This window comes from Wyeomyia smithii, chromosome 2, assembly GCF_029784165.1.
Source record: "Wyeomyia smithii strain HCP4-BCI-WySm-NY-G18 chromosome 2, ASM2978416v1, whole genome shotgun sequence".
NCBI classification, from domain to species: Eukaryota; Metazoa; Arthropoda; class Insecta; order Diptera; family Culicidae; genus Wyeomyia; species Wyeomyia smithii.
This window is the reverse complement of record NC_073695.1, coordinates 236,842,068-236,869,135: the sequence shown is the minus strand read 5'-3', so window position 1 is coordinate 236,869,135 and position 27,068 is coordinate 236,842,068. Positions and strand designations below refer to the sequence as shown.

The 27,068-nt window shown below is 38.9% G+C and overlaps 1 protein-coding gene across 3 annotated transcripts in view; it reads left to right on the top strand.

Moving 5' to 3' along the window:
- LOC129720096 (uncharacterized) overlaps positions 1-27,068 on the top strand; it is a 207,241-nt gene that overhangs the window by 101,186 nt on the left and 78,987 nt on the right. Inside the window, exon 3 of one of the 3 annotated variants that reach the window (XM_055671514.1) lies at positions 6,779-6,827. The exons of 1 other annotated variant lie outside the window; for it this stretch is intronic. The gene's annotated coding sequence lies outside the window, so the exon portion shown is untranslated. Of the gene's footprint in view, positions 1-6,778; positions 6,828-8,025; positions 8,648-27,068 lie in introns of those variants that run through there. One more of the 3 variants, XM_055671513.1, reaches the window with a different exon arrangement.

The window sequence follows — 27,068 nt, the reverse complement described above, 5'->3', positions numbered from 1 at the left end:
TTATTTGAAGAAACGTGTTCTGGAGAGTGTTTAATCTCACTCATGTTTCTCGGATATGGCTGGACTGATTTCCACAAAATCAGTGTCATATAGAAGGTCTAGTTGCCCCATAAGACCCTATTGACTTTTTTTGCAATTGGATTTTTACTTTGCCTGTTATGTTTAAAAATGTAAAATCCAGCTTTGAAAAGAAACATATTCCGAAGACTACTTAAACTCACTCACTTTTCTCAGAGATGGCTGAACCGATTTTCACAAAATTAGTGTCAAATGAAAGGTCTAGCTGCCTCATAACACCCAATTGAATTTCGCTGTAATCGGACTGTAACTTTGTCTGTAATGTATCGAAATGTGAAAATCACGAAACTTAATTATCTTAGAAACTACACAACCGATTTGAACAAAATTGATATTAGATGAACGGGCTAGATAAGGGTTAACTGATGAATTATGATTGAACACGTGGTTTCAAAGTTTGGCTGCCCTATGCGTTACTTTTTCATTTGATTGTAATCAAACTTAAGCAACCGTTATGTTTTAATTTGTAAAACAACGAAAGTCTATTATCTCAAGTATCACACGACTTATTTGAACATAACTAGTGTCATACAAACGAATCAACTCTCGAACTTACGAATAACAAACTTCATAACAATTTGATATACTGTTCAAAGGTTTTGGAAAGAAAAGAAATTCAAAAATTATTCAACACTATACCTGCTTTGATCAATATATATGGCCTCAACAAGATTCAATATGGTATCGTACTATCTGAACGTTCACGGTATCGCTCGTGATTAAATTGTTCGAAATTATGAGTCATTTCTTTTATTTCGCTATTTCTTAAGCACTAACATTACGTCAGATTTCATATTTTATACCTCAATTACAACATCAATATTTTAGAATCCAAAGAGTGAAAATACCTTTTTTGGATTTAAGCATTCATGTAAATCTATTTTTACAAATAATAAGTTTGAATGAGAAAGGCTGAGTCTGACCGCTAGGTGGATTAATTTAGGTTTTTATTTTAAAACGGCATCTAGAGTTAATTTCCAGTCTCTAGGCATCACCAAAGTTATATCACATTTCAGCATATTTTTTTGATAACTTTAACAACGTATAGAATTAAGATAAGGTGGATTGGAACAGATGATACCTATAACAGTTTTGAGCACTCGAGCTAAATTTCGAGAAAAAGTATTAACATCATGATTCTACTTGCCCCTTTTTACTTTATACGTTCTTAAATTTATCGAAAATATAAGCTAAAACATGCTATAGCTTTGTAAGGAAAAGTATGTTTTGTATGCCCAAATGCTTCTTTAGAACAACGTTTTCTTGTAAAATGTAGCTAACAAAAGTTATGTGCAAAAAATTAATTTTTAAGTAACTTTTACAGAAAATACTCTGTTACTCTGTACCCAATGAAGATAGGAATTTTGTTTGTTAAGCAACGTTTCATAGTTTTGCACGTTCTGAAACTTTGTCGAATTAACCATTCCTCTATCTCTTAACACAAAAAAGTTAGTATTTTGGATATATGAAAACCTACTGTAACATGCTCGCCGTACTCTAATATGGGTGGATTGGGACAAATGGAACCTAAAGGAGTACTTCTGCTTAACTTCAAGGAAAAGTATTGTCATCATGATTCCACTTGCCCCTTTTCGACCCATACGTTCTTGAATTTATCGAAAAAATAAGCTAAAATATGATATACCTTTGTAAGGAAAAGTCCTGGAGATATATGACCTTTAGCAAAAATGTGTGTTTAGTGTGCCCTAACAATTCCTCCGAACAATACTTTCGTGTAAAATGCAACTAACAAAAGTTAAGTACAAAAAACTAACTTTCAAGTAAATTCCATGTGATATATTTTATAACTCTGTACCGAAACAAGATAGGATTTTCATTTGGTAAACAAAGTTTCATAATTTTGAATCTTCTACAACTTTGCTGAACAAACTATTCTTTTATCTCTTAACACAAAAAAGTTAATTTTTCTGTTTTTAGTATAGTAAACTTTTCATACTTTTTGACAATTTGCGATTATGCGGGTCATTCATACCCACAATTGTTCCGAAGACACTTTTAAGCTAGGATGAAAGTAAAAGTCGCTATGGAATTAAGTTCCACTGTGCACTGGTGGGAGAAGAATGTTTGTCATATCTGAAGATGGCTGAATAACAACGCCGAAACGTCATGTGAAACAAACACAGTGTGTATATTTCACCGAGAAAGATCAACCATCCAAAGAGATGAAAAAAGAAGAAGTTTTATAAAGGTGTAACACTGATAGAAACATTTTTGTTATAATTTCCGTTTTTTAGCACTTAACGTAATTGAAAAACATCACCTGAATGGTTTTTCTCGTGACGAACTAACAGTTACTGGATATTTTTGTTTATCTTTTTGATCGGAGTATAAAGTGGATGAATGTTGGTTGGATTTAATTTAGACTAGCTATGAATTGGATTTCGATTGGGATTGAAAAAGTTTAAAATTGTATTTGGACTGAATCTGATTCACGTTTGCATTGGTTTTGTCTTGTGTCAAAAAAAAGTCTCAGAGTGTAGGCAAACTTTACAAAAATAAGGAACAACTGACTGTGGCATATTTAAGGTGGATTAGACACTTCCAATCTGGTAGATTGTGCCTTATAAAGTCAACTACCTTCCCAAATGCAGACCAAATTTCACTGGGTTGTAAGCAATCCTTGTTTAGAAATTTGATTCTGCTCATATCAGTGCATCACAGCTGCATATCAGATGCTCCGAGGTTTCGCTTTCGATACCACAGATACTCACTCAGACAGTGCCCAAGATGGTGGTAGCGGAAAGGGTCATGTCAAATTTTTAAAACCGACCATATACATTTTGTTTAGTGGTCCAAAAAAACCATCTGTGCAAAATTTCAGCTCAATCGGACATGGTTTAGGGTGCGCTCAAAGCTGTGATTTTTCGATCCTCGAAAATCTACCAACGGAAGAGTACAGGAAATTGGGAAAATCTAAACTTTTTTTTCGATGCCGAATGGCTTGAAAATGCATAAAACATCGAGATCTGGTGTTATCTCGAAAACAAATTTTTTGATCGAAAATCGACTTTCTGGGACTTTTTTGGGCAACCGAAGGTTTGATATGGAATATTTTAGAACTGGTTTCTAAAATGACTAAGGGACCATATAAATTCTTTTTTTGTAAGGACCGTGGACATTACAACCCCCCCCCCCCCCCCAAGCTGTCCACGTGGTATGTGGATGGCCCCTAAAAACCCGTTCCAAACCAGATGTGAATTATTTCAATGTTCATTAGGGAATCTCAAACTCGATTTTTTTAGGGTGGTCATTCATTTTTCACTAGGGTGGTCCCATACACAATTAAAATTAAATTTGAAGTGGTTTAGTAGGAAAAATGCACATATTTATTTGCCTATTTGACATCATATACTTGATATACCACAAAAATGGACCAACTAGTTTTCCGTAAGAGTGCACTATCATCAATTACAATTTAAGTGTTGCCTCTTGTTGAATTTTGTTTGATGGTATTTATTTCTTTGAATACTATTGCATTCAGTAGTAACTATTAATTATTATTGTCCACCACCATGCAGTTGATTTTTGGCCATCCGCGAATGGACGTTACTACGGGATCTGATGAAGCAAGCAGCCAGTTTATCCAATAGCTTTACGAGTATTGTATTCTCGATATCTTTTGAATTAAAGTTTTGAAAATAACTTGACACATTCGTAAGGTAAATTCATGTACCTTTCTTAATTCTTGTTCGTTACTTCCTGAGTCTCTTGTAAAAGCTGGCGGAGTGAAACATTGAAATGGATGATTACGGCCAACCCATGCATTAATACATTGTGGACGCTTGTTGGTAGATAATATCGCGGGTAAAAACATACCAGCAGATGCACAGTTGCACAACAGTAAATAAGTGTTTCCGAAGAGGCTCAGAATATGTTAGAGAAGTGGTTCCCAATCTTTTTGGGTCCGCGGGCCCTGTTACTAAACACAAAAAGCTCCGCGACCGCCTTTGCGAAGCACAGAGAGCATTGCGGCCCCCAAAAAGAATTTCAGATACAAGATTACAATACGAGGCTGCGTTTTTCAGTCTCATGTTGTCCTGCACTGCCGGTACCCGCATAACTGTCCCATACTGATTTTGGTCACTTTTGAGATATCATCGGGAATCGACTAAATTGTTATCATATTTTCTGGAAAAAAATTAAAATTGATACTTTTGTATGGAAAAACATGGAAAAAAAAAACCAAGTTGTTTTTGTCCCATATTGAAAGAACACAGTCCCACTGCATAATGGTGCAAAGTGCAAACATATAATTTTGCTCCAGATTAGTGTATATCGGATTATTTTAGGCATATAGAAGTATGTCATTTAATTAACTAGACTGATGTTGTTTTTCTGTAGTACAATCTATGTTGCCAATGATACTGCCGGTTGCTGGTTGAATTTATATGTGATGGGACAAAATATGCGAATATTTTTGTAATATACTCGCATATTTTGTCCCATTTTGTCATTTTTTCAAGTTATATAATGTAAAACCAATTCCATCCATGGTCTTGTGTTCTCAACGATAAACTTGTGGTGCCATGAAACTGTTATGGTCATTGGTTCTCGATGTAATTGCTGGAAATCCGAAAATTCACGGATAATATTAAATCGCCGTTTTCTCAACATGTTGTTTTTCATTATGGGACAGTTATCCGGGTACCGGCAGTGCAGGTCTTATTTGTTTCACGTCTTAGTCCTAATAGGCAGAATAATTGAAAATCCGCTTTCCAAAAGACACCTAGAAAGAAATGTTGAATGCCTATCAAATTTACCAACAATTTCGCAGCCCCCTAGATGAGCCTCGCGGCTCCCTTGCCGGCCGTGGACCTCCGGTTGGGAACCACTGTGTTAGAGGTTAACGGTACCTTTGCTTGTTCTACAGTTATCAACTTAGTGTTATAATAGCACTTTCATTGTTTTGATTAAGAACCTTCGATGTGAACCAAAAACAAGCATATGCAATTTACATGTTCTGAAATACCTGAACCACGCTTGGTAGGATGGTCACCATAGATACGAACTTATTATGTGGTATCTTGGTTTACTATATTAGTATTTTACCTGGTTAAATCATTAAAGAGGGTAAAAATGAGGTTTTTTGTTAGGAACACAACTCATCAGCAGAAAGTCGTGGACTAGTGAAACCACCAGCGTTTGAAAGTTCTATTGTTATGCTTTCATATGCTTACTACCGAATCTGCATCTATCTGCCCCTAAGAAAGATACAGTGATTTGAAATATGGCGAAAAAAAAATAAAAAATAGCCCATGACTCATAGTTTTTCAAACAATACGAATATAGTACCTTCCAGACAGTTGTGTATATTTATGCTACTAACAATTTTGTAGAACATAGTGAAGGCCTAGAAAATAGAAAAAAATATGTTTCATTGAAAAATGTGTTTTGACAGGTCTATTTTCAAAAGAAACTCTCTAAGTCAATTTGAGTAGCAGATACGAATTTTTTGTCTTCGGCAAAGTTGGTCGTATTGATTATACCTATAACTTTACCGAAGACACCATGTATCTCGATGGAGCAAAAAAATAAATTCTTCATCTCACTTTTGGGGAGATTAATCACAAATCTCATAGCACCAGAAGATGCAGGAGGTCTTCCCCACCATTTTTGCTGAAGTCGTCATAATTGTATGTCCAACGTACGCGGAGTTATCAATTTAGCACGTCAAAATCGACTTTTAAACCACTGTGCAGTGGCGTGAGTACTCCCCCTTGAAAGCATCCTTTCGCGGCTTTTACAATTTTGGATTAACTCCCCAACTTGGAAGTGATTTCTCTTCGTGCATACCTAACAGCATTTAATTCCAAATAAGTTTTGACGTAGAGCTACGTCTTCACGGCTTTCCAAGTGTAAAACGAAATTCTGAAATCCGAACTTGCAACGAAATTTGTCTAATTTCAATTGCTTATAACTTGATCATTCTAGAACGGATTTTTTCCATTCTTAAAGCGATCTATTGGAAAATTAGCTACGTGTCTGTTCAAGCGCGAAAAGTTGTAATTTTAGGACGTCAACTGTTGAAAAATGGCTAGGCTGGTTGAACGCAGTATTTGGCCAATCAGAGCTGAACAGGAATGACCAAATGCGACCCAATATGGGTATTCCCGGAATCGGTATGATACTTAGAGGGCCGAGGTCTAGGCCTTTAATTTGACACTAAGCTTGAAGAAACCGGTACAGCCACGATTGAAAAGTGGTGCATACACATACTTACACAAAATGTTTAGTTCATCGAACTGAGACGACGAGTGATGTATGACATTATAAGCACCATTTGCAAGTTATTATTCTTTAATATCATGCATGGTTTAACCCATTTCTCCGAATCGTGAACCAATTTGTTTGTCTGTATTGCGCAAAAGGAACCATCACCACTAACCATAGAACCCCACAGGACACCCCACAAGCATTACGTATTTTCAAGGGGGAAAAAATAATCATACTTTAAAACATTAGCCGCTATCGCGGAACTATTTCAAACCGGTTTCGCCGTATGCTCTCACATATTATCTGCTTCGCTGGAGAATGTACACCTGAGTGAGCTCTCAGGCAGCATTTTCCCTAAATGCACAAAACAGAAAACACGTTAGGAAGCACAGCTAACATGCCGAATAACTTCCTAAGTAGCAGCGTTTCAACGCAAACAATAATTGTGTAATTTTCCAACTTCCAGCTAATCCATCTAATGCCTCCACCCTCTTAAGGCGATCACCGACTGTACGGTAAGTTTTTTTTCGTAATTTTCAATTTGCTTATTTCATTTTATCTTCTTCTCTTTATCGCTTCCTATCCTCCTCCGGTCGGGGTTCTCATTTCGTGTACCTTTCCATTTTCTTGTCTTTTTTTTCTTTCCACATTTCCAATGTGCTCCCTGACGGCTCGACGACCGACGGTCGGTCGGTTCATGCCATGGCATCCAAGCCAGCAGCAGCAGCGGCAGCACTTTGCCCCGCGAACCATTAGCATTACGGTTCAATCGAGGTTCAGCAACAGCAGCTTTTGCCTCGGTTTGGCTCGACTTGGCTGGCCTGTTTCTTTATACTTTTTGGCTCGGTCGCGAACGCTGTGGAACCCTAGAGTAGCAAACAGAAAATTAAACTCCGTCTTCGCTCTTGCTCTCACCTATAACGACATACACCGAATTCCGACTCGAGCGGATCAAACGAACGAACGAACGGAACAGAGAAACAAGGAATGTTTGTATTGTTGTTGAATGAGCCAAACGTGTTGCCACTCACACACACGCACATAGCACCGTAGGCTACAAGCCGAAACGCGTGTATTCGCACGCGTCGTGCAATTTGACGTTGTTTTCTAGATCCAACATCGGGCCGAGGCAGTCCCTGATGCCACTGTGTGAGTAGATCTATGTTTATAAACAGGATTCCACACACACATATACTACCAAAACGCTAGCTACTGTGCTACTACTGCAGAGGTAAACTCCAGCAAGTTTGAATGTTTAGAGATGAATGGAACGACTTGCTGTTCGAACAGTTTCGAAGAGTATCGAAACAAGATGGCTTCGATGGCCTCTGACAAGTCTCTCCCTTCGACGGCGAACTTTGTAGCAAGAGAATGTGTGAGAGTTCGCAGGAACTCGAGAAAGGACTTGTGCGATTTGTACTAAAAATTTGGGTGAAATATCAAGAGGTCAAAAATAGGCCATATTGGTCCTAAACTAATCTACCACTATTTGTCAACGAACAAAGCATCGTACGAGAAAAAATATCAATATTCCCGTAATCGATTGAAGAAAGCTTTCAATTCGTTTCGAACACTTCTCATAGACGTTTCAGGCGAGCCTCTCATCTGTTGGTCTCTTTCTCCTATGTCTCTCTCGTCGTTTTTCTGTTTTCGAACAAGTTTGTATAACAGTTTTGGAAGCAGAACAGAGTCCATCGCGGCAGCAGCAAGAGAGTGGCGTTTAGTACTGTTCGGGAACGTCGTCAAGATGGCCATTTTGTTTATTCCGATTGATACTCGCTCGCTAGGACTTCAGAGTAGCACGGAAAATCAATAAAATTGTGTCCTCAAAGTGGTCATTTCCGGTGGTTCTGTTCTCCGTCGTGTTTCGGGGGACATCGCTGTGAATCGATCGTGCTGTTAAAGTGCAAAAATCGGCCCGTAGAACTAACTGTGACCCCATTTTTCCACGGGGAGAAGTTCAAAAAGTACTGAAGTTGAAGATGGTGTAGGACTTTTTTTTCTTTCTATCCATCTCCTTTCGTTCGCGTGCGCGCTCCCACCCCTCGTCTACAGTCGGTGCAGCAGCAGAAGTGTAGTGTAACGAGAAGAGAGAGTCTGTTCAATTCTAGCCCCGAGACGTCGTGTCGTTTTTTTGTCGAATCGGTCATGTCTCGCGCGGTTCGTTGTTGGGCTCAAAGAACGAAATGAAATTTCTGTAAAATTTTACCCGTAGCTTTCGTCGACTAGACCGGATTTTCTGCGAAAACTCGCCGGAACGACCAAGGTGTACGCAGACAGAAAGCAGAAGCAGCAGTTTGAGTATCAACAGCAGCAGCAGCAGTAGTAAAGAGAAGTGTGTGTCCAATTCAGAAATGTTTGTCCAATTCAGAAATGTTTGATTGTCTCCCTGATTTTCAATTCAATAGCAGTAAATTTTAATTTGAGTGGAATTCCGTGGAAAATTGTTGGTTTTTATTTTACGCTTTCCTCCTTCCTTGTCCCATTAAACAGAAGAGCATTTTTTACCTTTCACTTGTGCACCTCTTCGCGTATGCTTTGGTGGTTTTAGCAACGCAAAACGCAACCGTCGTCTGAACTGTAGAAGAGCAATGAGCAAAGTTCGCTGCTGAAAAAAAGTTTGTGGATTGTGCTGTGCATCCATCCACCAGCTCAAAGTACTAAACGCAATAACAGCAGAATCAACAACAGCAACGGCATCGAACGAACGTGAAAAAGTTCCAAAGCAAAACGTGAAAACATACAAAATCAAGAAGAATAAACCAATAATACCGACGGCTGATGAGAGTACGGCGTGGAGAGATGAAACGAAAATTTCTTGGAAAGAATACCGAAAAACGAAAACGGTGTGTGTTGGTGACCGAAGAAGGTTTCATGGTGAAGGATGCGGATTGTGGCGGTATTGGGGGAGGACAAACTGCGGTAGCACACCGGGGTAGCGTCAGGAGTTTTAGGTTTATTTCCCCGTTCGTTCGATACCATTAGAAGAAAGAAACATACAAGGGGGCTCGGGAGATGCTGTTGAGTGAGATGCAACACAGCGCATAAAGTGAATAGCAGTGGAAGCCAGTGTTGCCAGGTATAGATAACTTTCCTGTGAACAAATAGTACTGAAAGCACGAGGATTCTGGTGACACTGGGCAGTGGATAATTATGCTCATTCCCCGATAGTTATATAGTGAATGTGTGTACGCTCGAGTGCTGGGAAAACTATCAAAATCGGATTACCGGACCAAGATCCCTAGTTGCTTCCTCGATGCGTGCATCGAAAAGTGGTGCCGCGTTAGGAAGAAGATAATCGACATTCTCTAGATTAGCCTCGATGGAAATCGCTGCGCTGCGACAGTCGTGTGTGCAATGATCCATCAAACTCGAACCGATGAGGGTTCCCCGCACAAGTTATACCATATAACGCAAACTGGAGGGATTTACGCAGTCCGTGTGTGCTGTTGTGATGAGGGCGAGCGAACGTTCGCTTCACGGATGGCCGCTGGACGGCCGATCGTAAGAGATTTTTATCAAAATTTTCGAATCGAAACGAGCGGTTGGACATCGCATCGATGATGCATGCGTAAAAGGCAATTTGCTTGGTCGACGGGGTTCGATGTTGCGGTTGAAGGCGACACGGCAAGGGGTGGGATTCAATGATTTAAGATGGCCGAAGATTTCAACGTAACGATGTGATGAGTTTTGTGAACGACTTAATTTATGGTTGGGCAAATCGAATTAATCATTGCGTTGCACACGAATGGGGATTAGGCTGTTAGAAAGTGAAGGGGTTTTTTGAATCGATAGAAAATCTTGGAATTAATCTCGGTGGATGTTTTGACGAAGGGTTCCACAAACAGGTTTGAGCAAAATTTCGTAATTCAACTCGGAGTTAATTTGAAGACGTGAAACTATTATTTCTTCCCAGTTTGTTCACAGATTTTAATCGATACTAATAAAGTTTAAAAAAAGCCTTAAAATTTGAAACGCAATTTCCCGAAGTGTCTCAGGAAGTAATCGAAACATCAGATTAAAACACATGAAAATCAAAATATTCTGGAGGGGATGATTCATAAGTATAAAATAGTTCATATAAGACAACATGGTAATTTTCAAAGTGGTTGTACTATCACAGAAAAATCCCGGATTTTACCGGAACTATTTTCGCTTATAATAGTTCTTCTTCACCACATGTTTATAAATTAATTTCCAAAATAATAAGGAAAAAATCTCTTCTCAAAAATGGTATTTATTGCTTAAAATTCTGTTTTATCAATATCTACCACTGCGTTGTGATGAAACCTTCGACGTTTTGACGTAGAAGCTTTTAGCGTCAGGTTTGTTTACTATGTTTTCGTAACCAAGACAATCAAACTCCTTCTTTCTCCTAACCTGTCAATCTATTATCGTTGACCTTATTCATGACAGATAATATACAAGGAACCAAAATTGTACATATTTTCTAGGGTGAGTGTACCAATTATGGCACTAGTAAAAAATTATACTGTGTGATATAGTATGACCATATTATGGACTGAAGAGTTTAAATAGTATAATACCACAACTGCTATCATTGTGTATATGCGATCGGCTCACAGCTGGTTTACTTACCATAACTGATATAACTGCCCTTTTGATAAACAACTCTGTGTAGTTGAAACTCACTGTGGCATTCATTTTTGACCTTTGAAAACTTGACAATATTAAACCTCCTCGCAATGTCAATTATTACTTTCTCAGCTGGTCTCGAGGTCGAACAAGTCAGTAGAAATTAACCTCAATAATTTTTAAAAAGAATGCGTAAAATAAATATTTGGACGTTTATACACGTTTCTTGAACCTTTAACTTAGGTCACGTTTCAGAGAAACTATTTATTTTTTGCCTTTTCATTACAAAACGACTCTCTATAAAGGTTGTCTCTGTTACAGTCATTATTCAAAATAATAGTGAAAATTCTTTCAACGTCGTTAAACCAGGAAAAATCCTAGTGTTAATTCCTCAGCAGTTTCGATAAAATATGAGGTCTCTTAACCGGTTAAGGTATTCACCAAAACCACCATCGTCCTCGAAGCTAAAAATTTGGCGACAATCTTTTTAGCTACACATTTCATAGACTCTGATTAATTCTACGTATCATTGATACCAAATTGTTTGATGACATTTACGAGATATCGTTTAAATCTGTGTCACATTCCCCTTAGAAATACTATATCGTTTACTTTATTACAATTTATTTCGAAACATCAGAGACAATCCTATATTTGTTGCAATGTACTACAATAACACAATCAAGCAAATTATGAAAATGATAACTGACGGAGGTATTTTTGATGGCTATCCGACAACAGATGTTTTTCAAAGGCGTGATCCAGCAACGAAGATCTCCTTATGATATTCTTTTCTGGACTAAGGATGCACCACAAATCGAAACTGAAAACCCAGCAAGCTTTCACAAACTCGTGTACATGTGTATATGATGATAAAAATCCTTATTGCAAATACTTAAGACATAAGCATACTGTCACTTGTACTAAAGCTAATAAACATATATGCATGTTCAATTTTCCTAAGTTCAACATGCATGAAACAATGATTCTTCAACGAAAAAAAAAACAATTGCCGTCAAAGAATATTTGAAGCAAATGAAACTGTTAATGGAGTTTTTTATAATAGCAAAGAGAGAAACTACAACGAAATTGATGAAATTCTGTTCGACCTTGAAATGGATACAGACGCCTACCCAACTGCTCTAAGATGCTCTGTGAAGAAGTTAATAATTTTCTATAAACGGAGAAACTCTGTGAGGTAGACATTAATAACCATAATACAACAATTTTAAACATGATGGTAGCAAACGTGGATCTACAATATGTTTTGGACGAGTATGCTGCAACTTCTTTTTACACCTGTTTTTACAAATTTTTTTACCTGTTTTGTTTTATCTTTTCACAAATAAGTATGTTCGTATGAGAAAGGCCAGATCACACCCCTAGATGTGTTTATTTAGGTTTCAGTTAAACACAATGGTATGCAAATTTTTGTGCAGGATTCGCAAAGTTTTGGATTTGTCTATGTTTGATACTCAAATTTAAAGACGATTAAATTAACATGAAATTTCAAGGGAAATACGGCTTTTTCAGTCTTAGGGGTGTATCAAAACGCTACTAGGTTTTATGTCCGACGTTTCGGCCTTTGAACTTGGCCTTCCTCAGGGGATCAACAAGTTTATTAAAAAAAAATTATAAAAATAGTACATTTTATTCTCTTCAAAAACTCTGACATTGTTTTTTTCTCAAAAAACTTACATAAAGTTGTACCGTTTTTCGTTCAGCGTGCAAACCTTTACGATAGGTTGTCATAGATATCTATAGGATCTCTTTCAAAGTACCTATATTGAAACGTTAGAGTTAGTTTAAGCTTTAGAGACTACCTACAAACTTTTACCACATCACAAAGCACGATGCGTTGGTGGATTTAATTCGTTTTCTCGGGCTTTTCATCGGTAACACCAAAATGGACTCTCACTTATAATTAAATGTTTGAAAACAGTATTGGTGTGGTTAATAGGTATAGGACGTGAGAGATACTTTCTCCCGCTCACTATTCCTGCTCAGTGGAGATAAAATTTGCATCTATTGGTAATGGTTTTGGCTGTAATAATACGGTCAAAAACTATTATGAAATAGATATATTATGTTAGTAAAAGAAGAATGCATTTCAAGTATTTTTGTCTCTTTCTGGGTTGGATTATATGGCGGCAATGTAAATTTAAATTAGTCAACTTAATAATTTCATTCAACAACTCCGATGACGGTACCCTGTAGAGCTGTAAATCCTGGTATTTACAATATTAAATCAATACTTTAGATCTGCATTGATAAACAAAATTAATGACGATAGCAGCTGTAAATAATTGCGACACTTCCTAAGCGAAGGGAGCTCCGTAGCCGCAAGGTTACAGAGTCCGCTTAGGTGAGCGGGTGGTCGTGGGTTCAAATTTTAGTAGAATCAGGCCATTTGGTTGCCGAAAGGAATTTAGCATGGGTTTATTCTCAGGCTCCCCATCACATACTCTTCCTTCAATCTGTATTCTACAGTACCTTTGTTGACTCTCCTTTTAACAAAAATAAGTCCCTATTATAATTAAACTGGTGTGAGTAACATATGAAAGCTCTCTCCAGGGCATTGTGACTAGGCGATACTGTTAGGATGGACAGAGGCTTGGTATAGTAGAGCAGTAAGCTTGAAACGGAAAGGTAAAACTTACACACCAGCACGGATATCAATGAGCGTATCACTTACTTCAATAGTGATATTGCCAAAAATATGAAGTGCGGAGCACAGAAAACTCCTGGGCAATCACAATAGATCTTATATCTGGTCGTAGTGATGAGTCCACACGAAAAAAAGGCAAGGTTGCTGAGCTTATATATTTAGATGATTAGAAGTAAGTTAACTTTACTTCATTAACGGTTCACATTTATGTTTTAAAACGATCCTTGAATGTGCATTATTTTCGATTTAATGTTTCGTGTGTTGCATTTAATATGGTTGTGTGTGTTATTGAAAATGTCAGCTGTAAATTTAATAATTCAGAACTGTGTATCGATTGTCAGTTTCTCGATCTTATTTGGCAAAAAATATGACGGGGTCGATAGTTGTTCCAAGCGGATCAACATGGATCGAAACAGTGAAAAGGTTGTAATCGGTCATACAAAGAAGCCTGTATTTATGTATGCTAGCTTTTATATGTAACTGCTTTGAGTTAAACTTCCGGTAGACGCGTCTTTGTGGACTAAGCGAGTAAACAATAAAACAATAGTTAGCATCACAAAACCACAGTTTTCCGCATTTTGGAGGACGCATAACTAATTTTCCAATCAATCGATTGCTGTAAGAATCAAGGAAATTCGTTGGAAACTGATCGATTTTTAAGCATTTGAAAATGGACAATTTTCGTTACGCTTTCGATGCTTTCGGGTTTTTCATTTGTACCTGTAAGACGCAATCCTACGCCAAAAATTGGTTTACCAGTTTATTACTCAACAATTCATGATCGTCAAAAATCACCTTTCCTATCATTTTTTTTTTTTAACCGTTCAAATCCCAACGGATTAGACAGGAGGAAATAAAACTACTACAGGCACATTGTGTGCAAATTCTCTCACGAGTATTGCCATCAGCTTGGCCGTTCATTTGTTCGTATCAAAGTGGTGCAAAAAAATGTGAAAGAATCATCATAATAGTAAATATTTCACAAACCGACCCACGAAAAAAAAACATAAAAATAAATGCACAAATCCACGGCGGCTTGGCGCCGAAGCCGCCTCTGTCAGGCCAAGTTTGACTTCATATTTGTATGAATTATGGATTCGAGAGCTGACTGACGCAGCAGTCGGGCACCGGTCGGGGCGTTGTTGTTCCGGAGAGTCGATTGATATATGCTTTTTTTATACTATGTAAAATTCAAGCAGCAGGCGAAAAAAAGTTTTTTTTTGTACTATCGTCGTTAACACGTGGTGCTAAATAATAAATTGTTATGAGTTTGTTTGGTTTGCAACGCAGTTTGTACTTGTTGTAGGTGGTGCACATTTATGATGGTCTGTTGGAAAAGCAGTTGGAAAATAGTTCAAATGCTGGAAGTGTGAATCAAATCGAATTTTTTCCTATTCATGTTGAAAATTTGATCGATATTTTTACTGCTTTCGTAAAAAAACCTGAGAGTACTTGAATTCAACTGTGACCAAATATTGATGAAACCGTACTCATTAATCATACTGTAGACTACAGGCTGATAGGTTTTCTAGCTTTTTTTTTTGCATATCAGCATAGCATATAATAGCACACGAAAACTGTAAATATAAAACTACATCACACATCAAACATCGAAACAAAAAAAACCGTTCAGGTACAAACACGACCGAAGATTGGGGAATGTGGAAATTTGTTTGCCAGCTTTTCCTGCCAAACGCATTCATTGGAAGCAAAAAAAAAGAAATAAATCATTTCTTCGCTGGCCAAAAACCACCCCGCGTCGTGAATCGACTAATCCACAACGGAACAGAGCCGAAAGCCGGTGGGGACGTCGGCAGAGCGGGCAGTGCGCTGATGATGATGATGAGTTGGATATTTTCCTCTATCAAACAACCTCTTATCGTGGCAAAAAGCATCGTAGGCGAAGGTATTTAATGAGGAAAAGCACACCGATTTCGAGGGATCGAAACCCAAAGAAAAAACAATGCTGTGTTTTTTCTCCACTGCTGGATTACTTTGTTAGGGACTTTCAGTTTGGGTTACTTTACCCCGCAGAAGTACAGTGAGGCAAGTTCTAACGCGATGGTTATCATCTCTGATAGAAGGCAAGTGATAAGTCCCGCATGTTTTTGCCCAAAAATCTGAATTACGATTTTCGGGTTATGATTAAATGCACCTAACGCCATTTCCAGCTGTGAAGTTACTAGACAAAAAACCCAGGCTGCACAGTTCTTGTCCAAATGAAACAGACTGGGGGAAATGGACAGTGCACTGACGCAACAACTGGTCTTCTCACAGCGAAGCGGAATGATCCTTTCTTTCGACAGGGCGAGCGCGCTCGTACGAGGAGTTGTTGATAGTAATGATCATCATCATCAGCTTCGTCATAGTGGTGGCGGCTGTCTTGCTGTTGTCTCATCATCGACAGGCAGCACGTTGAACGACCCAAACGGAAAAGGGGAACATTTTGTTCTTTCCCGCTGGAGTGCTATTTGGAAGTGAAACGAAAAGAAAAAAAAAGTATTTCAAATATTTACTCTACGAGCGCGCAAGACGCACGACGAGTGAGCAGAGAAGAAAAAATAACGCATTGTGAGGTTCATTAGGGATGGTATAGAAACATTTTTGTGGAAAGTTTTTTTTCCCTTCTTTCGCTTTTCGTCAGCCTGTCAGGATTCCAAACCCCGCGCGGTAAAAAGCGGAATCATAATCATAATCGATTGAGAATTAGCATTCTCATGGTGCGGGATCGGGGATCAAAACGCACCTTTCATAATTGGTGAGGAATGGGGATTTTAATCAATTACCGAGCCATTCTGCGTTTTTTCTCTCTTCGCGCTGTTGGCCGCTCAGTCGGTGACAGATGAATAATTGGGATTCTTTTTCAGCGGAAAGAAGCGGGTGGACGGGTTTCGTTCCAGGTGAATAATGACTCAGCGCCTGTGACGCCGTGCGGATAATGTTTTAATTATAATGCCTTCAACATTTTGGTTTATAAGTATGATCTTTTTTATTTGAGGTAAAGAAAGGTTTTATGTAAAAGACTGAACAAGAGAGAAGGTAAGGTATTATACAATCACGCTGCGGACTTTCACGCATTTTGACGTCATCCCATTGCATCTTTTAACTGGCACATGACTGTGCCTCTCCTAGAAAAAAAAATCGATAATTCCATCAACGAAAAAGTAAATACATATGGTATCGCAAGAGTATATTACAAAAAAAGTAAAGTCGTATACATCGATTCAACTGCAATGAGAGAATAAAAACGAACATCGAGCAGTGTTCTCTGCTGCATGCCAACTTTTCTGGTTGCCTTTTTTCGTTCTGTACATACCGCATGCATTTTCAGATCATCGAAATTCTCGTTTGCATTTTACACATGCACCGCCGCAACCCAAATCGTTACGTTCAGTACCTACACAAAGGGGGTACACGCACACAAGAGTGCGACCTGGGCTGAAGGCTGCTCGCTTTCATTCAAACAAGGTCATTTCGGTCAGAAGTCGTCAAGGGAAAACCTTACTTTTAACTTAGTTATCAATTTTCTATGCAAATTTGTCAAAAAGTCACCTAAAACGAAGACATAAACGAGCTGAGGCGCAACGATAAGCGCTATTAATAACAGGAGTGACGATCTTTTCATCGCCTAAAATATGATCGGACTAAACACAATGACTGATGCTGGTGCTCAGTTTACCAAAATTACAAGCCCCGCGTGGGAATATTGACAATTTGTTCAATATGACATTCCCATGTGGTTTTGAAATTATTCGCGAGAACGAGCGAATCATCAATAAATCTGCCGTCGTGCTGAATGCTTCAGCCGACTTATTTGCATTTGAACAAGTGTGCATTCAAATTTAATTCCTGGCAGCCTCTATCAGTTGGGTGTTTGCTATTGCTAGCTTACTAATCAACAATCCGCAGAAACAAAATTGAAAAGCAGAGTTTATACAGAATGAATGAAATATGGAAGCGTTATGCTTTTATTAATCATAGAATAGTTGAAGTTTGATTTCCAGAATGTTTTCAAAACAAAGTTTTACAATATGATATTAAAATTTTTATTGGACAGATATGCTGTTAAAGGTAGCGTATTTCTAAAATATAGGATATTTTGGAAAGAAATTGAGTGTTAACGATGAATTTTGTAAAATTCATCGGTGCTTCAGCGATTTCAAACTTCTGATGCGACCTAGTGTAGGTTGTAGGGCTTGTTGAGCTTTTTTACCTGAAGGGCACTGGGCAGAAGTGCTACTGCGACAGGAATGTTTGTCTTCTGTGGCTGGCCCCAATTGCTTTTCACAGATGCTTAAACTCATGGATGTTCTTAAGCTAGTTTGCTGTAAGCCTATGCTCCAATTCAGAACTACATGGTTGATGAAACCAGTGATCGTTTTGGGTTTCATACCTGGTATGGAATTTAGAGGTTACTTCCGAAGAAGTTGAACCTCGATGAAGCAAGAGCCCCGCAGAAGCAAAGTAAAGCAATGCGCTGAACTCTCAGGTTTAGCGTTGCAGAAGCGGTTAAGGCTTTGCCGATTTACTTAAAATGATAAAGAGCGCGACAGTGTCCAGCGAAGAGTCCCGCGATGATGCGTAGTTCACTACGAGTTAAACTGAGTAGCCTTTTGGCAACTGCACGGTAGAGGAAGATTAACTGTTTACAACCCTGCGCATGTTGCCAATGAGATGCTATTTCTAGCTTTTTCCATGTACTTTAATGACGGATGTGGAGGTACCCAGGAACGGTTCAGGTCCAATAAATTGCTGAGCAGATCCTTATCTTGCTATGCTGTCGGCATGTCATTTCCTTCGGTTCCGCAGTGACCGGGTACCCAAAGTAGCATTATTTTGTTGAGACGAAAAATTTCCCTAAGTGTTGCGTTCACTCCTAGACAAGTCTAAAAACACATGTGGCTGACTTTAACGTCAGTAGTGTAGCCTGACTGTCTGAAAAAAAAACAATATCGCATGCTAGCCTGGGGGGCTAATGCGGTTAGTTGAGAGAATTCGTTATCGATATTGTTTTCGGCACATTTTGCATGTTGTAGGATAAGTACAACGATACACCGTGCCCCAGTGCTGAGTCGAGAAAATTTCCAGCTCGAAAAGATCCTCGACCTGATCGGGAATCGAACCCGATATCACAACCGTGTGGGAGAGCTAGCCGACCGACATCGCTAACCACAGTGCTATACCGATATATCTGCTATACCGTTGCCGCAGCCTCGCGAAATTTGGGAATGATAATGAGAATGGCCAAGAATTTCAGGGACGTGTATTGCAAAAGTCTATATTGCTCATTAGTTCGCTCGACGCTAGAATACTGTTCGGAAGTGTGGAGCCCTCATTACTTTAATGGTGCCAACAGAATCGGAGCAATTCAGCGGAGATTTGTACGTTTTGCTCTTCGACATCTACCTTGGAACGATCCTCACCAGCTCCCCAGTTATTAAAATCGCGCGCAGCTCATCGGCCTTGACTCTTTGAAAGTAAGACGTGATCTTTCACGAGCTATGTTAATTGCTGATACCCTGATGGCGAGAACCGACTGTGCTGTAAACCTGGGCAATATCAATCTAATAATTGATTCCAGAGTCATTCGGAATAACCTTTTCCTGCGAATTCTTTTCGTCGTACAAAGTATGGGGCAAACGAAGCTCTTAGTGGACTTCAGCGCGTTTTCAATAGTGTATCTTCCGTTTTCGACTACCATATACCTCGCTCTAGTATTAGGAGTAATTTTTTAAATATATATTGAGTCTGTTGATGTTGAACGAATAAATAAATAAAATTTACAGTTAAACCACAGTCATTGCGTGACAGTGTCTTTTAGGGAGCTGTCATGCAGTCTGATATATTTTTGTGGTTCTCAGTTTGACACATGCACGTACACTAGCACTGCTTTTTTTACGGAAACTACTGTTATCTCCCAAACGAAGAATTGATTCAGAACTTGCTAGAAATGTCTGTTGGTCTGTGTCTCAAGTTTGAAGATCGTATTGCAAACTTCGAACCCCTCATTATAAAGAGCATTCAAAAGTAATTATTTTCGTTTGTTTTTATGAGCTATAAATATGGCCACATGACAATCTACGTGTTGAAAAGTTAGCGATTAGCGAAAGTTCCGCTAATATGGGTTTAGCGTTTAGCGTTTAGCGATTATCGAGCTAAATATTCCAGCTAGCGAATTATCGATTAGCGTCGCTAAATTTTCAGTTAGCGGTGCCCACCACTGGTCTTACCCTATTCAATAGTGAAGGAGAGATTGATCGCACCCTACGTCTGGTAAAAGGTATAATGACTGTTTTAGTGGTCAGCCCTTCTTCTAAGCATCACTGGAAGGTGGTGTAGAGCCGTTTGTATTCGACTAGAAAGAGTTGCATCACATTTTACCCTAACAATAAGGACTACGTCATCAGCATAACCAATGACTACACAGCCTAGCAGTGACCGTAACAGCGGAGAGAGAAATGGTCTTTCTGTTCGATAGCGTTGCTTATATCCAGCTCATTGTAGTATTGTCGACTCCTTTATTTTGTAAAACCCTGTAAATTGATGCAAAGGACGTGTTATTGAAAGCTCCCTCAATATCAAGAAAAGCGCAGAACGCTGTCTCTTTATATTTCAGTAAGTTCACTAGATCTTTGTAATTTTCCCATACTCGTAGATCTTTGAGCAATGTTTTGTCTTTTTTGTTCGGTTTTGGTATCAACAACACTTTTTCGTTCTGCCAGCTGACCGGGACATGTCCCAGAGTAAAGCTGGCTCCAAAAAGGCTGGTGAGTTCGGACATGATGACTCCGTCCGACTTTTACAGAAAAATTGGTAGAATGTCATCCGGTCCTGGTAAGTTCATAGGCTTAAAAGAGCTTAGTTCCCAGGAAATAGAAGTCTCCGTGAACAATCGATGAGCGAGCACTGTGGAGTCACGTGACGTCATGCATCTGGATCTGAGGCTCAATAGCTTTTCAGCGTTCGACCCGGAGGTCACTGTCGAGCCAGGAAAGTGAATGTTCATAAGAACATCCGAAGTTTCTTTGGTAGTGGCAGTCATGCTTTATCTTCGTTTCAACTAAGACCATTCATATAGTCTTCAGTCTCAGGCAGAGTCTGAATGTCCTCATAGAATCGGGCTCAGGATCTCCCTTTGGCTTTACGTAGCTCAGCGTTGTATTTAGTGAGGGATGCGCTAGTCATCCCAGTTCAACGTGATTTCAGCCCTGTTGAATAAGCGTGGCGCTTCCCGACGAAGGTTGCTGAGAGTTTCGATTCACCAGGGCACACCATAGCAGACTGTTCGATTTGTTAACGGACAGTTTGAAGTGAAAGCTTCCGTGATCCTGTGCTATAGGTCAGTTGCTGCGATGCCCAGTTCAACTGGAGCTCGAATATTCGGCAGGATGGCCTTGATGTTTTTGTTCAACAGAATTGCAGTCCTGTTGGCTACAATAGATCAATTTAGGGTTCAGATTGGCTAAGTCAAGGATCCTGGTGTCGTGGTCCCATTGTTTAGGGATTAGTCCGACGGATTGCTGATCTTTGGTGAACATCCGGCAAAGAACACTAGAATCGCTTTTTGCATGATGGAGATTTACCTGAACTGCGTATACTTTCGAGTTAAATTCTCAAAACACACCTAAAATTTTAAGTCATGGTCAAAATAGCGACCCCAACGCATGCTATTTTTTGTACTTCAGTCTTTTCTCAACCGATTTAGCAAGATTTAGCCATTTTGGAAAGAGGAAAATAGAACTTTCAAAATATTTTTTTACTTGAATTTGAGTTACTTGAGCTTTATCTTATATTTTATACTTTTCCACGCATTTTCTCAACTTTTTTTGATATTAATTACTTATTTTTAAGCAAAGTACTACAAATACACTACCACTTAAACCACTCAATAACGAACGAAAAAATGAGTTATTTAATGAAAATTGGTTGATATTTGGCAATTTTTTTTCAAGAAATTTTAGGCTTTTATCGCACAATTATTTTTGAACCGTTTACTTCACAGTGCTGCAAATGAAAAAAAAACTTTGTGACCTACTGTAGCTTGCAGCTCTAGTCGAGTGTTATTTGCGCCAACGATTTTTAAATACTCCTAAAATTAGACGTTGTGATCAAAACTCCCCGCACATTTTATTTTTAATTCAGTCATATTTCGGTTAATTAAAAAAGGAGGAAATTAGGGCTTATAAAATACATAATTATTTATTAAATATATATTTATCTATGTGTAATTAGGCTGATACAAATTTCTAATTCTTTTTATGTTCAAGGTTATCAAAGTTAGCAAACGGGGTGGCGAAAACTAGATAACACCGAGACGAAAAAAAAAATATCTTTGATCAAAGTTTGTGTGCAAGTTATGACGTTTGTAACTTGCACTCAAATAAATGATGAAAAATAACACTTTATTATTATTATTATTTTTTATTTCGCTTGCCTTTTGACGACACCCTCGCTGTCACTGGCCTTGTTTGTTGCTAAATTAAGCATTTATGCTGTCGGAAAGCCAATAAAATAAACAAAACGGTTTGAACTTTTTTTTCTTCCCCTTGCAATATTCAAAATTTTTGAGAGGGGGGGAAGGGGGACAAAAAATGAAAATAAAATTTGTAACGGCCTTAATTGTTTTCAAATAAATAAAAATTTTGATGTATTTCTAAATTTAAGCGAAGCAAAGCAAACCCTTGGAACTACATTCCGTATCAGAGCTTGACCTTCTGTTTATTATACACAGACTTCGCAGCCAACTGTTAGTGTACACGACAATTGCGGGGTTAGCGCTACGATACGATCCTCTTAACAGCTCAACAGTCTCTTTTTTTGTGAATTTCTGAATTTATTTAACTTTATTTGTAATTTTCCACATATTTTTGAACACATTTTAAACAGTGAGATTCATGAACCTACTTCGGTAATTTGTCAACTCTTAACCCTCTAGTGCCCAGTGCCGCCTTTAGACGGTCTCCAGTTGAACCTCTAAAAAGCTTCAATAATAACTCAAAATTTTTTTATAAAGCCTCATAGTGATTTTTGAAAATTTATTTGGGTAATCTTGGAACTATTCCTATTTTGCATCTGGAAGCTTCATTTCATTTTTTTTTTTTTGAAGTTTTAATTAATTTAGTTTTAAGGTTACAGCCTTCATATGATATCGTTTCTGTTGGAAAAAGCTAGTAATATTCACCATATACTCAGAAAATAACTCCGTTGCTAGGCTCCTGTTTTTTGAAGCGGACTCCGTTGTCTATACTGGGGCAAATTTTGTAAAATTGGAGATGAAACTGGCAAATGGCAGATGAATTGGTTCTGTCTGCGAACTCTAATCTTTGTAACTTAAAATCTCTCTAATTACATCATTTAGTCCCACGTCACCATTTCATACAAGCACATGCGCTGTATACCTTGTAGTATTTTTTTGCGTCATAAATAAGAATGTAGTTGTCTTTACACTCTTCACAAACTTTCAATTTAACCCAAAAAATCCAAGCTCAACTGATGAAAGTATTCGGTCGTTACAGGATACTGACCGGAGAGGAAAAGCGCCATTCCGATTCCGTTCAGCGGGTTCGGTAATGTTCGGTGCTATCAATTTGACCGCGAATCACAGTTTAACCTCTTCCCGCTTCCGTTTCCACTACCGACGAGTTTGCTCTTTCGGGTCACCAGTTGCACCACCGTACTGCCAACTAGTTAGTGTAAGTGACCCCCGACCTTCGGTAGCTCTCCTAATAGCTTTCATAATGGCTCCAGCCAAATTACGCCAAATCACCCTCACCCGGGCTATCAGCGTAATCGCGATGGTGATCACCGTCCCCGTCGTAATCATCATCATCGTCATTATTGCCACCGTGATGAGTTGGTAAATAATTAATCACTCGGTTTAGATTTATGCGTGCGGTTCCTGTGCAATAAAAAAAATACTACCGCTTGCAAGGATTGATATAACTCGACAGTTTGGAACTTTATACTATCATCAACCTTAATATATTAACTAATTACTGGGGACATCATTCTGATATCACCTTGGAAAAATTCCGGACCACCACAGTTCGGGAACGTACGTTACTCACAACTGCAGCATGTTTCAGATTTCCGGAGTCAATAACTTCTCCCGTCACAATGTACCGAATTCCGTAGAACCCATTCACCACGCAGCAGCGCAACAGCTTTATGATTCACATCAACCAAATGTCGGTATTATGAGTTCAATAGTTTCGTCGGAAACCCATCTCAGCTCAGGCTGCTGCTCTTCGGACGGTAGTCAGCGCGCAAAAGGCTGGGAAAACTGGTACCGAAAGCCATGACTAACTCTCGCAGATCTTAGGAATTCCTGCACCGTACTGCTGCTGCCGCCGCCGCCCTAGTCGAACATGGCTTCACGTTTTTTTTTCTTTCTTGTTTTCTATCTCTTTCGTCTCCGATCAGTTCGTTTTGCTTACTCTACTGGGTGCAGTGCTGTAGACTTTGTGTTCATCCGTGCCTATGCTCGGACCGGTGGTGGATGCTGTGTTAAAAACCTGCTCCGAAACTGGACTGGGTGAACGGCAGCAAGGGGTAGGTTCGGGATGCAACGGAAAGATACACTTCTTCATCTGTGCGCACACGGACCGTTCGTCGTTCGTCGACGGGCTGTTCGTTATTAACATGAAACCAAACCAAAAGCAAGCTGGGCTGCTGCTGCTGATGCTGTACGGTAGAGCTCTAAACAACTAGGCACCTTCTTTGTCGTCATCTCTTCATTCGGCGAGGCGGCCGTCCAGAAAGACTTGCTTAGCCGAGCAGCATGAACCAAAGACTCTTGAAAACGGGCAAGAGAGCGCAAAGCAAATGCACACACGAAAAAAAAGGAAAAAGTTGCTTCGCGTTAAACAGCGACTGAGGAGAAGGAAGGTGGTGGGTGGGAGGCGAAACTTGTGTCGGGCGCATTCTTTTTGTGCCAGGCCAGGCACCTAACCTACCACTGGTGGGTTTAAATGTGTACGATTTTTTGTTGTTGTCGACGTCTCTGTGTTGCCTGTATCTCATCAGTTGGGAGGAACCGAGCACGGGACTGAGAAGACTTGTGCAACCCCTCTTTTGGCGATCCACATGCAGCAGCGCGGCCGAACCGGGTTTTCTCGCGGTCGTCAGGTCACGAAGCATTTGGAACATCAAACGATGCATACTGCTGCTGCTGTGCTGTTGCTGGCGCACGGTTTCCGAGCTAGACGCGAGCCTTAGAACATACTTTGGGGTGGGTTCACTGAAAGTGTCAGCTCAGCACTGCGGCAGCTCCTCTGAAGAGCCCTGAGGGGGACAGAGCAGGGGTTTCATAAAGTTTACGTTTAGGCACACGGTAGTTGGATGGAATGTAGATTGCGTTTAGGAAAATTAATTTAACGTGTAAGAGGATTTTTCACGCGGCACTCAAGAATTAACATTTGTTTGTATTAGAATGTTTTGGAAAATTACGTACTACCGGGAAGGATGGAATATCCTGATTCTCGTAGTAGCAATTAAAGGTATGGGAATCGTTAATTAAAAAAAATCTGGATAACTGCTCATTTCTTCTTAAAATCGACTGCTGAAATTATGTCGCCAAAGGAGAAGATTTAAACAGGCCTCTAAATGTTGCTGAGTACCATTTTATTCCAATCATTTTTCGCGAAAACCTGGGAAATCAGTATATGTCAGAGAATTTGTTTTTCGATAAGAGAAATCAGAAAACATTCCCTGAAAAATAATCAAAAAAATTTTGACCGAATTTATTTAGCCGTTCGGTTGGGTGTCCACCCAAATGAAATGCTTCTAACTTTTTCAATTATTAACCGCTTTTGGATTTCGGCCTGTCAAAAGATTGAAAATTTATCTATTTTTGACATCATCATTCATCAAATCACTCCAGGAGTTGATTTTCGTTCATTTTGAGTCCATCTGGTAAGTTGTCTCCGAAATGGCCAATCCGGAGCAAATTCCCGTGAGGCCCATATGGCCTGGAAACTGCTCTAGAATGACCATTTCAAGGACAACTCGGCAGATTGACTCAAAATGGATTAAAGTTAACTCCTGAAGTGATTTTTTTTTTCGTGGAGCATATTTTTTTTTTTGGAAGGACAAAATTGTTATCTACAACTTTACCGAAGACGCTATGACAATCATTCAAACCAAATTTCTAAAAAATTAAACCAATAGCACAAAATGGCATCTTTTGCCTATAGAAACGTCTATGCAAAGTTTCAGCTAAATTAAAAATGACAATCTAAAAAAATATTAAGGCTGGGACATTTTCTGTAGAACTACTCTATTGCTGCCTTTACCAGCATGTTTCCTTTCAAGACATCAATTTTTAATAAATCCTAACAGAAGGTTAACAAATAGTTTTTAAGAAAGCATGTGCGAGATCGACTTGAACTGTCCTACAGTACGGTCGCATTTTACCAACAGCTCGAGGCTAAGTCTTAGACTACCGAGAGATATTAAAATTTTGTTTTTCGCTTTCAACAGGCAATCTTCTTGAAAGACTACCTGTTGAAAGGCAAAGTAATAAATTTGTTTTTAAAGTTAACGAGTGATAAGTGAATTAATTTGGTTTGAGATATTTCTACTTAAATTCTATAGTGAAGTGAAAGTGTAGTGAAGTTGTCCAGTTATGCCTGGAAAAAATAAAAAAGCTCGCTTTGATGCGGCATCAAGGAAACGTGAGGCATCTCCTCCAAGTGACACTGAAATTTCGACTAACAGGTATGATTTATCGTATTGATGGCCATGAACATCTTTTACAGTATTTGACTGAAAAGATATATAAATTTTACTCTTTTGATACCAAAAACGAGAGACCGTTTAAGGCTGTGTTGAAAGGTCTCTCAAATGATCAAAGTATTGATAAAATCAAAGATTGTTTGTCAGAATCACTTGGTTTTGCCCCCAACCAAGTAATTTTGATGAAACGAAAGGCAAATGCCAAAATTTTTCAAACTGGAATACACCAGGAAAATTACTTAGTACATTTTGATCGTACCAAAGTACATAATTTAAAATGTTTAGAAAAAGCACGTGTTTTATTCAACGTGCGAATAAAGTGGGAAAATTTCAAGAGACATGGAGGAATCCATAATCTTACGCAATGTCGGAATTGTCAAGCCTATGGTCATGGAACTCGAAACTGCCATATGGTTGCAAAATGTATGATTTGTGGTGACACTAGTCACACGAAAGATATCTGCCCCGTGAAAGAAACCACTAATAGTAAATTGTGGGGGAAATCACAAATCTAATTTCTTCAATTGTCCTGTAAGGTCAAAAATTATTGCTTCTAGACAACGTAGGAATTCTAAACAACCTGTTGTCAATGTGGGTAATCAAAAGACTTTCAGTACTGTTCAGGCATCACCAGCACTTTCATTAGCAGGTGTGTCTGTAGGTAATAATTTAAATTCAGATAACAAATTTCAGAAACATAATCCTGTTCAGGCAACACCAGGCTGTTCATATGCCAGTGTCCTTTCAGGTAATATTT